The following is an 11,936-nucleotide window of genomic DNA, read 5'->3' on the forward strand; positions in this document are numbered from 1 at the left end:
TATATATATATATATATATATATATATATATATATATATATATATATATATAGCCACAGGATGTGGAGCACAGCGTAGTGAGTAGAGTTGATGGAATTGTAACAGCTATATATGATGTCAGAGGGGTAGTAGACTGGGGGGAGTTATCACTTTGTGAGGGGTGTAAATGTCTATTACATTGTTTCGTACACCTGAAATTAATTAAAAACAAACAAACAAACAAACAAAAAACAATGGGAAGCTTCAGGCTGTTGTCAACAAAGGGCTTCCTTACTCCACAGAGGCCTTTGACACAACCCTCCCCTTTCCTCCTTCCCCGCCAACCTCCCACCGCATCCTATCCCTTCTCTGACTGACTTCCTGTTTGAATTTCCCTTTAGCACCCTAACTCAGCTGAATGCTCAGCTCTTGCCCAAACTCAGCTTTTGGTACCTTTGGGCTCCCTCTTGGTTCCTTGGTTACTCACTCACCTTCATCTCTACCTTTTCCCCCCGCGCCCGTTTTTTACCTCCCAATTTCTTGGCTTCTGGCTCTGGACAAGATATGGCTGTTTCTGCTCCCACCCCTGTCTGTCTTTCCCAATGCAATGCATGTGTACATGGTGGAGGTTTCTGTCTTGTTTCTCACTGAAACGCATGCTCCCCTGATCTGTGGGCAGGTTGGATGGCTCTACCTTAAGTCTGGTTCTTTGACTTCTAACTTCATTCTTCAGATGCTGGCAAGTCTTTGCCTCTGATTCTGGCAACTTGGCTCACATTTTTGTGTGAATTACCATTCACACAAAAATGTGAGTGAAATTACCAGCAAGGTTTTGTCTTTGACATTCAAATATTTTATTCATTCAAGCATCATGCATTAACTTCTTTCTGTTTTTTTGGCAGGATGTTGGGTACAAGGGTTAATAGTATAGTTACTCTTGGAAGTTAATACAGTTAATCTTGAAAGCTCTTTGTTAGTTTGAATAAATAACAAGCAAGGACATAATTATTGTTCCAAGTGTTCAGGCGCCATAATAGAGGTCAGGAACAAAGCTCTGTGATAATGCAGAGTATGGGGGTCCTGTTATGAGTTGGTGACTCTTCCGAACCAGTGTTAATCATGGTTGTAATTTTTTTCTTGATGAGTTGGAAATACCACCAAGGTCCTTGTTTTACTTTTCTTGGTATTCCTGGCACAGGGCTTGGCATAGAGTAGGTAATTATTAAATACTTGATAACTAAATGAGTGATGCTTTTTCTTTTGAGAAAAAAATAAATGTTTTTAGAAGAGTCAGCTTTATACCACAGTTTCAGGGAATGAATTATGATGAAAAGTGAAGATTGCTCTTACTTGAAAGAGGCTGACACATTTCCCAGACCGGGGATCACTTTATATGGTGTATGATTTAAGGGTGAGTGAGCACGCCAAAGCACTCCACATGAACTGAGTGATGGGGAATGAGTTGTGGAGCTGTGGTCTTAGATGATGTTTTGTGACAAATAGTAGGAGATTTATGGCTATTAGACAACTTTGTAGCCACCCCTTCTTGTTTTGAAGCCTGCCAAATCTCTCCTCCTGTGGTCTGTATTATGTTCTTTCAGGGCATCCATGATGTTCAGACATATCCACTGGAATCCAGGTTTCCATGAAATGAACCCAGTGTGAAGGGGCTTGAATTTTACACATTCATCCGAAGATGTTTGTTTTCTGTAACCGCAGAGTTAAATTCTCACTTTGCAAGTCTCTTATAGTGTGTACTGTACTTTCATTGAATCTTTTCCAGTGAGGTTGCCAAAGTTCTACCTTCCTTCCTACTTTATGAAAATTGCAGAGTGCAGTATATTAGTGACTATTATCGTTATTGATGTGAGTTTAAAAAATTATTAACAACTCTCAAATTGTGAGTAGGAGAAAAATGCAGAAACCTTCAGGATGCTTTGACAAATCTTAAGTGGAAGAACTCATCAAGCTGGAATGAGAATTTCAAGCCTTGGCGTGAAGGAAATACATATTTACTATTATTTCACAGCTTTTTCCCAGTCTATTGTCATGTTCAATAGTTTTAGAAGAACTAGAAATGGGATATTTCACCACAAAAAAAGCCACCCAGAGATAGCCCTAATCCATGTTGTGCAAGTACTTGAAAATTGTTGGAGGAAATTTCCTGTAATTATGAGTTCATATCAGTATAGGACTGTATGGACCCAAGATGAAACAGGAGTCTGTTTTATTTTTCAATTTTCATGTTTAATTTTAAGAAATTTCAAAAATATAGAAAAGATTTTAAAATTTTGCAGTTTTCTAATATTTTGACATACTTGTTTCAAGTCTTGTTTCTAAATAAAAGAAATAAACCTTATATATGAACTAGAGGTGCCCTCATCCCATTAGCTCCAGTACTCTTATTCTGCCCAGTGGTAGAGGCAACCAGTTTCATAAATTTTGTGTATAAATTTTATAATTTTTAGTTGTCTATACATACACATGAGATCAAAGAACTACATATTTACATAAATAGTGTACTATATTTATCATTTTGCAACTTGCACTTTTACTCTGTATTAAATATTTAGACCTCCTCAAATTGAGATATATAAGTCAGGTTTATTGCCCTTAAATACTAAATATTATTCCATCATATAATGATACAACATTTTACTTGTTTATTTTCCTCATTGACAGACATTTGAATTCGTTCCAATGTGTTCTTTTATAAATAAAGCTGCAGTAAACATTGTTTTATGTTCCACCTTACAGACCTGAGTGAAATTTCCCATTTCACTCAGTGTATATATTTTAAATGAAATGGCTGTACCAATTTTCAATTGTATTAGGTATTGCTAAATTACTCTCCAAAGTATTTGAACCAATGTACATTTCTATTGGCAAGGGATGAGAAAGTAGGGGTTTTGTTTCCCTTCATTCTGCAAAGCAGACTTCAAAGTTGGCCAATATCATGGGTGGAAAAATTGTATCTCACTGTTTTAATTTGCACTGCCCTTAGTACCAGTAAATTTGACCATCTTCTCTTTTATTTTTTCACCATTCCGGTTTTCTCTTCTCTGAATTGTCTGACAGTGCCTTTCTTCATTTTTCTATTGTATTTTTATTTACCGAGAGACCTATGTATTCTGGAAATTGACATTTTATTGAAGATGTTACAAATATCTTCTACTGGGAGTAATTTAAAAAGTAAAATGTAAAAGTATAATTCTTGCCTTAGGTAGTTAAGAAATTTGGCAAGGACTCAAAGATTTAAGAGTCTTTATAGTTCTGAAGAGTTAGATTTATCCAAATTTCCCTACTCTCATTTTAGGCATATCTTCTTAATCCAGGTTAAAAGCAAAAACACATTATTTAAATTACTCCACCTATGTTTCTGTTGCCTGATACGTGCTATACTATGGGTATATTGCTTCAGTTTCAAGGGGAGTTCTTTATTCTTGGTCAGGTAGTATGCAAATTGAAGGTATTGTCTTATCTGCTTCTTTTATATGATAATTGTGCTTTTATGAATTGTGCTTCTAAGCATAATATTTCAGAGACCAAGTGTGCATATCACTATTGAAAACATTACATGGACCTCATTTGAGTAAAAACCAAGTCAAAGACACAGCAGTTAGGATTTTGATTTGTGGTAGTTTTCCTAAACATCCAGCCATGGAAAGTCCCATCGAAAGGCGTGGTTGGCAATATTGTACTTTTCCTGGGTTTTTTTCCATGACTTGAGTTTGTAAATGGACACTGAGCAGAAAAGTAATTAAATGCTCCGCATAGAATGATGACTGCCAGACAGAACTCGAGCTGTACACTTTTTGCTTTGACTACAATTGGAAATAAAATTAAATAGCTATTTTACTCTTGGTTACCAAACTCGAATGTTTTGCCCAGTCAGAGGTATTTGCTGAAAGGTAGTTTCTTCCAGTAATTTTAGGAAAAGCTGTCATTAAATTGTCGACAGCCCAAATTGTGATTAGAAGTATTAAGAAATATCACAATGTAGCAACCTAAGATTCATGTTGGAATTTTAGGCTTTTTGGTGATGAAGTGGAACAAAAACATTGACACAGAGAGAAGCATGGCCTCTTATGGGGGAAGTACGGTAGCTCTGTGGAAGGATGGTCCCCAGACCCCCACCCCATATGTCCAACCTCAAGCAATGAATAGATGACGTATTTAGAACGCTGTCATTGTGTCTCATTTATCACATAAGCATTACAGGAGACTTTGAATGCCAAGTGGAGAAATACGTGGTGACTCTAAGTATTTGAATTTTAATCTAATTTGTGACTCTTTTATATTATTGTAGCATCCTAAGTATGATAATGATGTAGTATCTAGCAAGTCTTACCTACTTTTTAAAAAACTTCTTAGTGACTGAACTTCTATTTTTCTGGACTCACTACCTTTGCATCAAGTTTAAACATCATATATTTCCTTTGGAGCCGGAGTGAAGTAATGCTCCCTGAAATCTGTCTCTACCTTAGGGACAGAGTTTCTGGTTCTGTACCATTCAGAGCTCTTTATATAAGTCTCCACTGAAAGCTGCTTAATCAAATATCTCAAATGTCAGAAATGGGGTTTAAAGGGTTTTTCTGGCAAGTAGGTCTAATCTCCTATTTAGTTTTGATTCCTATAATATAGATAATCTCTTTGGAGGAAAGGCTTGCTCCTAGCAGGGCAAATATACCCCACAGAATGTATTTCCTATTCCAGAAAGCAAAATCTAGCATTAATGAAATTTACTTTTTCATGAAACTTGGAAAGGTTGTAAGCTTAGGATTTTGATCCTAGCAGATGTTCTTCTTTGGATATTAAAAAAAAGTAACATTTGATTCAGAAGTCTCAATAAGAGTTACAGCGGTAGTGTTTTTGTTATAAGAAGCCACACTCGGAATGTGACATACTGGTCATTGGTTCTGAGTGACAACTGACCTCACAGCCGTGGTCCTCTCTTCCTGCCTTAGCCCTGAGGGATGTAGTTTGGGAAAAGAGAGAACTAGCAGCCTGGTCACATCACATATAGAGTTTTATGATTAAAGAGCTGTTTGTGTACAAAAACACCCAACTTCATAGGTATATTTCTTATCATTTTGTTATAGGCCTTGGAATAGCAAAGTTTTGTTGATAACTATTATATTTCAAATTTCAGGGGGGTTTCTCAATGCTTTTTTTAAACTTAGCCAGAACCCCAACTGCATGGTCTGCAAGGGCTTCCGAGTATATCCTTCTGTATGGTGACTTCATGCTGTGGAGTCCTAAGTCTTCATGTTCTCTCTGTCTCCATGCCACTGGGCCCATGTAAACCATCCCTGGTTTTCCTATCCACCCTGGGGGCAAAGCTCAGCCTCTTCACTGGTTTCCATAGAAGTCTACTCACAGTGAGCTTTTAATCCTTGGGAATTACTGGAAGAATGCCAGTGACAGAAATCTAAGTGCACCATTTCTTGCCTCCAACCTCTCTCTTTTCCTCCTCTTGCTCACAGTTCAGCACAATAAACAAACAGCCCCTTTGTGTCAGAGCCCTTCCACCTGTACCCAGGCCCCTCAGAGCTTTGTATTCTACCCTACACTCATCCATATATTAACTCAGACACCGCTTGCTTCCTAAGATGAGTCTCAGTCAATAATATTTTCTCCAAACACAGATCCCGAGGAGACATGTTTGGTAAACAAAGGTGTTTAGTATTTGGTGTTATTTCACGTTGACATTTGCTTTTATCACGCAGGTTTCCAGTGACCGCGCGGTTGCCTCTCCCGAGTGCCACTACACACCCCTGCCTTCTGCTTCCAGGGAACTCACCAGTCACCGAGGTAGGAGCTCAGCTTTTTATTGATCTCAGTGGCTGCAGGGAGGGATACTTGGCTGTGTGGGGCTCTGGGCTTGTGACTGCTGCCTCGGCACTTTAGAAGGAACACAGTGCTTTTTAAGTCCTTGATGAGAAAACCATGCCTGTCAAACCTAGCGATTTTAACTCATATTAAACAGAATTTAGTGGCAGTCTACTGGGAAGGCAAATAAATTCACGGCATAATATAATTTTGTGATTTTTTTTCTTTAAATAAAGAGATTATAGTACTTAAAAATTACTAAGTAGATTTATTATGTCCAGCAAAAGGGATGAAGGGAAACTGAGAAACTCACTAATATTTGTGAAAGTATCATTGTTTGGGAGTATGATAGCTGAAATCTGTAATGTAAAAATGAATGAACTCTGCATTACAGCTGAAAGGAATTCCAATTTTCCTGGAAACATGGAAGAGACTCAATGTGTCATTTTCCCTGAATTCTCTGATCCTTGAAATATTAATTTGGCTTACCTAGTTTTTCCAAAGCCTTGAATTCCTATTGCCATCTCTAGAGTCTGTATGGAATATAATTTAAAAATGCCTTATCCCTAAGCTGGCTGCTTAGGCCCAGGACTCCATGAACCACCTTTGTTGGAACTCATTAGGACAGGAAAATTCCATGCAATATAACTTGTTTATCCCATTTTATCCTGAATATAACTGCAGCCACATTTTCTAATTGTGAACCTACCTTCTAAGGGTAAGTGAGAACAGGCTTAGCTTAAGGGCATTCCATACTTTAAACATTGTTTCCACAAGCAGGAAATTCCCCTAGAACACACAGGGGACACTGAATAAGGACTGTTCCAGCTTGGTCATCCAGCTACATTGCAGGGTTGGTAGGTAGGAGGAAGGCCTGTAGAGATGGAGAAAAGTGATGGAGCTGGTCCTCTCAGAAGACGTGTAGACTCTGGGCAAAGGGCGCATTTCTGCAGGAAATGATCGAGAGAGTAATGAAGGTTCCAGATGTCTGTGACTTGGGCTTGTGTTGCATCTTTGATGTCAGTAGAACTTTTCAACATTTAAATATACATTGTTCCAATTAGGGTTCAACGGTGATTCTGTTCATTATGTGTCAATTTTTGTGAAAATCAATTTTCTCAAAGACAGGTAGAAGAAATAGTGCCAACATGTTATATTTTGAGAGGCATGATTAGGTCTTCTTCACTAAATGTCCTCTAAAAGATTTTGAGTATATCTCTTTAGAGACTTTATTGATTGATTGATTGATTTTGGAATTCACCTAGGCAAACAATAATAGCTTATCTAGAAAGAAAAAAAAATTAACCCTAGCATCATGTTCTCCTAGATTTATTTATTTATTAGTTTCTTGTGTTCGAATGAGCGTAATTTTACTCTATAGCCTGTTGAATACACTGCATAGAAACTAAAGCCTCAGAGCCCTCAAGCCCACATGTAAAAGTTGATGAGATCATGAAATTGAGATTTCACAACAGGAGGACATGATCAAATAAATATTAATCATCAATAAGACAAAGATCACTTGTCGTTGTAATAGTAAAATAATAAATCTGAACCTTGAAGAGATGAAATGTAAGACAATAAGTTTTAAAGACATTTCGAATAATATTGGGAATATGGAAAAATGCGTAAGGTAATTAGAGTGGAAATACCATATTTCCCCATGTATAAGATGCACACTTTTTTGAAAAATTTGGGGGTCTAAAAACTGGGCGCATCTTATACAGTGGTTGTAGATTTTTTTTTTACTTGCATTTCCTGCTTTTTTCACGCTTGCTTTTGTGCTCATAGAACCACTGTATGAGACACACCCAGTTTTTAGACCCCAAATTTTTCAAAACGGGGTGCATTTTATACATGGGGAAATAGAGTAGGTGCTCTTGGATGACATCAAAGCCCAACATCAGTGGGGAAAATGTTATTTAAAGGGAGCCAACACCTAATGTCTCTGTTTTACTGAGGAATTTTCCCATACATTTTATGCACTTGTTGCCTGATCAGTGCTAAGGACTTGGATGGTGAAAAAGCAAGTCAGCATCATGAAATGATGGCCAGGCCTTTTGTGCCTGCAGTAATAAGGAGACCAGTAAAGAGAGAGGCAAAGTAGCTCATTAAGGCTGAGAAATTATTGGACTGAAAAGATGAGACTGATGCATTTCAGCTTGGCATGAATCATACAATGACCAATGGGGAAGCCATGTTTTTTTTGGCACCGAGAATGAAACCACTTAGTGTCATCTTGTTTTTTTATATTTAATTATTTTAAATTTCTGATCATATAAATTAGCAAACTATTTGAGCATCATTTGTTACTACCCTCCTGGAAACAGCTTACAAACATTTATCCAGAGAGGTACTTTCATATTGTGAAGGCAAATTCTCAAATATATCAATTCTCTCCCAAGTGAAATCTTCCATGATGTCTGAAACTTGGTCTATAAAATCGTAAGCGGAAGTTCTATTTGCAAATAATTTTTGATTCATCCAGTTCCCAATCTCTTTTCATTCCGCACCAACAACTACACAAACTGACAGGCAGTAGTTCATGTGAAAATTGCTATTTTTCTATACATGCCATTTTCCCTTTACTTGTCCTTTTATGTAACTTCCAATGTCGAGTATGATAGGCCCAAGATTCATGTCCTAAGGACTCTAGATTCAAATGCAAAGAAAGTCTGGGCTCAGAATAATGATCAGGAGATAGAGGACTCCATCTGTAACTTACAGATAATCTGTACATCATAGGGAGAGTAATGCACAGTATTTTCTGCTTCCTACATTACTTTTTTTCCAATCTCATCTGTTTTGATTTTTCCCCTTCTTGAGGTTCTTATAATAGTTGTTTCTATTTCCTTAGCACAATTGTTCATATTCTCCTTTGTATCATAGAGGTCAGGTAAATGTGTATCTCGAACTTCTCCTAAATGAAAGCACCCTGAGGGGCAGTACAGATTTGAACCTTTCTGCTCTCTCACATCACTGACTCCTACTCATTCTTCAGGTATCAGCTTAAGTATCATAACTCCAAGGAGGGTTCTCTGATCCCACATCCATACACATTCATATTAGGTCAGTTTTACCTTTTCAGGGACTGTCTCCCGAGGTGGGCTATAAGCTCTTGAGGGGAGTGGAGGAGATTATATCTATGTGCTCACCACTGTAACGGCAGTGCCTGGCACAGGGCCTCATACTTAATTGGAGCTCAATCAATATTAGTTCAGTAAATGATGAACGATAAACACCCAAGGGAAAGTCAGTAACTTAGATACCTCTGCGAGGTAATTTGATTGCATCTGAGAAAAGAGACCCATCTTTTTTTTAGGGTGAGCACATACTGAAGTGAAAGGCCAGCCTTGTGGACCTCAGATCTCAACTCTGTGGCTTTCAGAAACTGAAATTATCATGGATGGAAGCCGTATCTATTGATTCATTGCCAGGGAGATTTAGCCACATTGCATAACTTCCAAGTCGATACTTATTTTAATGTCATAGTTTTCAAACTCTGGTGTTTTGATGGTAGAAAGGGAATAGGATTAATTGAGGCAATGAATGGAACTGTTTTACTAGAATAGAAGCTCTCCAAGAAGGGACTGTATCCTCAGTATGATGTAGGTTGTGATATAGATATGGTTTTAGAACGGTCTACCTGAGATCTCTCTGAGGATTCTGCTGTAGGTCTAAGCATGTCTTCAGAGTATGGAGAACATGGGTTTGAATCAGTGTTCTCAGCTGCTATCTAGTCTACCTATGTCTTCAGTGGGTATTCCCATTGTTGAAAGAATATTGAAATGTTTGTTGAAGAAATGTCTCTAAATATGTTACGTAACTGATGTCCTAACATATAGGACATACCCCTGCATGACACATATTGCCACTCTTTATCTGGTAGCTGTTAGAAGTAGAATTTGCATTTATATAGACCATTGTGTCTTTGGGAGAAGAAATTTCTATTTCAAGCATAGACCATATCATCTTCAAGACAACCCTATAAAGTAGAGGGGGTAAATACTATTATTCCCATCTAACAGGAAGACACCGAGAATTTCCAGGGAAGGCTGAGTCACTCAGCAACAGAGGCAAGGGAAAACCAATTAAAGCTCTGTGTCCTTGATTTCCAGGCCACCCCTGACATTTGTCCTTCACACAGGGCATATGCAGTAAATGCAGAGCTGACAGTGGTATTCCGCTGGAGGGAAAGGAAAGAAAGTACAGGGAGAGGCACAACCTGGATGCGTCCACTGTCGGTGGGAATTTCCAAAGCCTGTGCTAAGGCTGCAGAGAAGTACATCACCCTTGCCTATTTCTATCAAAAGAATTATCCCGACCCTTTTTTAAAATTACAGATCTATAAATCCTGGAACAGGGAAAATTTGAAAAACTAAAAGGAAAAGTGCTATGTATGGTATCAGTGTGAATCCAGACAGGGAAAAAAGAAGACACACTATATATTAAAATTATGAAGTGTTTTAATGTAAGGAGTGAGAGACTTACATAATTAAGGAAGGACTGAGAGTCAGGAAAGCTACCACCTAGAGCCTCAGCCTCAGCACTGAGTCCAATAATTCTCAAGAGCTTGCTAAAGTTTCTGGGCATCTCAGGAACCCCCGGGAAACGCCTACTGACTTTCTAATCTTCAGCACCAATGGGGGGTGATTCTCAAGAAGTTCACTTGGATACAGCTTTCAACATTAGGACGATCCACGCATTGCCCTGCTCCTCCTTCTGTCCGAATTTCCAAATCATACTCCAGTGTCTCTCTTTTACCCACTCTAATCTAGAACTGTATGTCAAGGGAATTCTGGGAAATTTGTTTGCAGTTCTTCCCCTGAGTTGCTGAGAAAACCTTTGAAGAGCGTGGCAGTGATGCCGGTTGAAACAGCTGATCTGACACATCTACCGTAATCTCACCTCACCAACAGCTATCACGTTGAGGGGCCCATTCCAGTTTGTTCATACACACATTTTGTAAAGTAATTATAAGCCCAGCAAACATCTCTGAATTATTATTTTTTCCTGATGTTTATACAGCTATCTTGAAAATGTGCCATAGTCAGCTTATCATATCAAGCACTGGACTTTAAATGTATAAAAGGAAACCAGGAGGAAACCTGGTATGAAAACTTCAGTGGAGATGATAACCACCCTACTTCTAGCCATCTCTGGCAATCTTGCCATTATTTTTATTGACATAGTGGTTAGGTGCTCATCCTCTTCTCCAACCGAGGGCTTGGTCTATTTGTGTTTGCAATTGATTGTGGGGACTGGCACAGAGTGATTTACATAGCAACTTATCATAACTAGTTATCGTTTGCAGTTTCCTTAATATGAGTTGTATTTTATGTCGAGCAATTGATTTTTCTGTATATCTCCAAGAAACAGCTCAATGTGGGCCATGCAAAAATGAAGAAAAAGACAGCAAGAAAAACTGCGGGTGTTCTTTATTTTTTAAACAGTTTTAGCCTGAGATATCATCAGATACATTTTCACAAAAGCCATAAATACCAAGTATTTTGCTTCAACTATTTAAATAAGCCAAAGTGAAACAAATAAGGGGAAAGTTTAAATGGATGCTTCAAAGACGTGGCAATGTAGACAAAGACGTCTGGGATGGGGAGACGTTGGCCAGAGAAACTGCGTGCCCCAGCACAGTTCTTTCGGGAGGGCTCAAGATGGGGCTGCCTGATCACCAAACCGTTCATCACAATTTGCTCTAGGATTATAGGATTTGGAGGCAGTCTGTCTCTTTCAGCCAATTTTTAAAACGTTTTCTATGTTTTATATTCCTACCATCTTGCCATGTCAACCCATAGGAAGTGTGAAAGCTAAGTAGGCTTGATCATTATAAACAAAACCTACACAGAATAATAGCAAAGACTCAAGGAAAGTAGATGCATTTATTTAGGTTATCTTAATAGTTCAGCCTCAAAGAATCTTTTTGCCTGTTCCTTGTTGGTTGTCATTGGCCATTTAAAAAGATGGATAAGCAATCTGATGGTTTTGATGACTTTGCCAGGTAGGTCTCACCTGAGATCAGACCCTATGCCTAAGGCAGTTTGCTTAATTGTTGCTTTCTGTTTTCTGGAATATTTTGATTATAATTGAACCTTGAACAATATAGGGGTTAG

General features: G+C 38.2%; 1 long non-coding RNA gene across 1 annotated transcript in view; it reads left to right on the forward strand.

Annotated features, from left to right (window-relative positions):
• The first annotated feature begins 1,306 nt into the window (after positions 1-1,306).
• The window catches only part of LOC109390492 (uncharacterized), a 204,971-nt gene continuing 194,341 nt past the window's right edge, over positions 1,307-11,936 (forward strand). The window contains exons 1-2 of the long non-coding RNA XR_002125586.1: positions 1,307-1,390; positions 5,709-5,793. This is a non-coding gene — a long non-coding RNA (uncharacterized LOC109390492). The remainder of the gene's footprint in view (positions 1,391-5,708; positions 5,794-11,936) is intronic.

The sequence above is a fragment of the Hipposideros armiger genome, unplaced genomic scaffold (assembly GCF_001890085.2).
Source record: "Hipposideros armiger isolate ML-2016 unplaced genomic scaffold, ASM189008v1 scaffold_272, whole genome shotgun sequence".
In the NCBI taxonomy this organism is placed as follows: domain Eukaryota; kingdom Metazoa; phylum Chordata; class Mammalia; order Chiroptera; family Hipposideridae; genus Hipposideros; species Hipposideros armiger.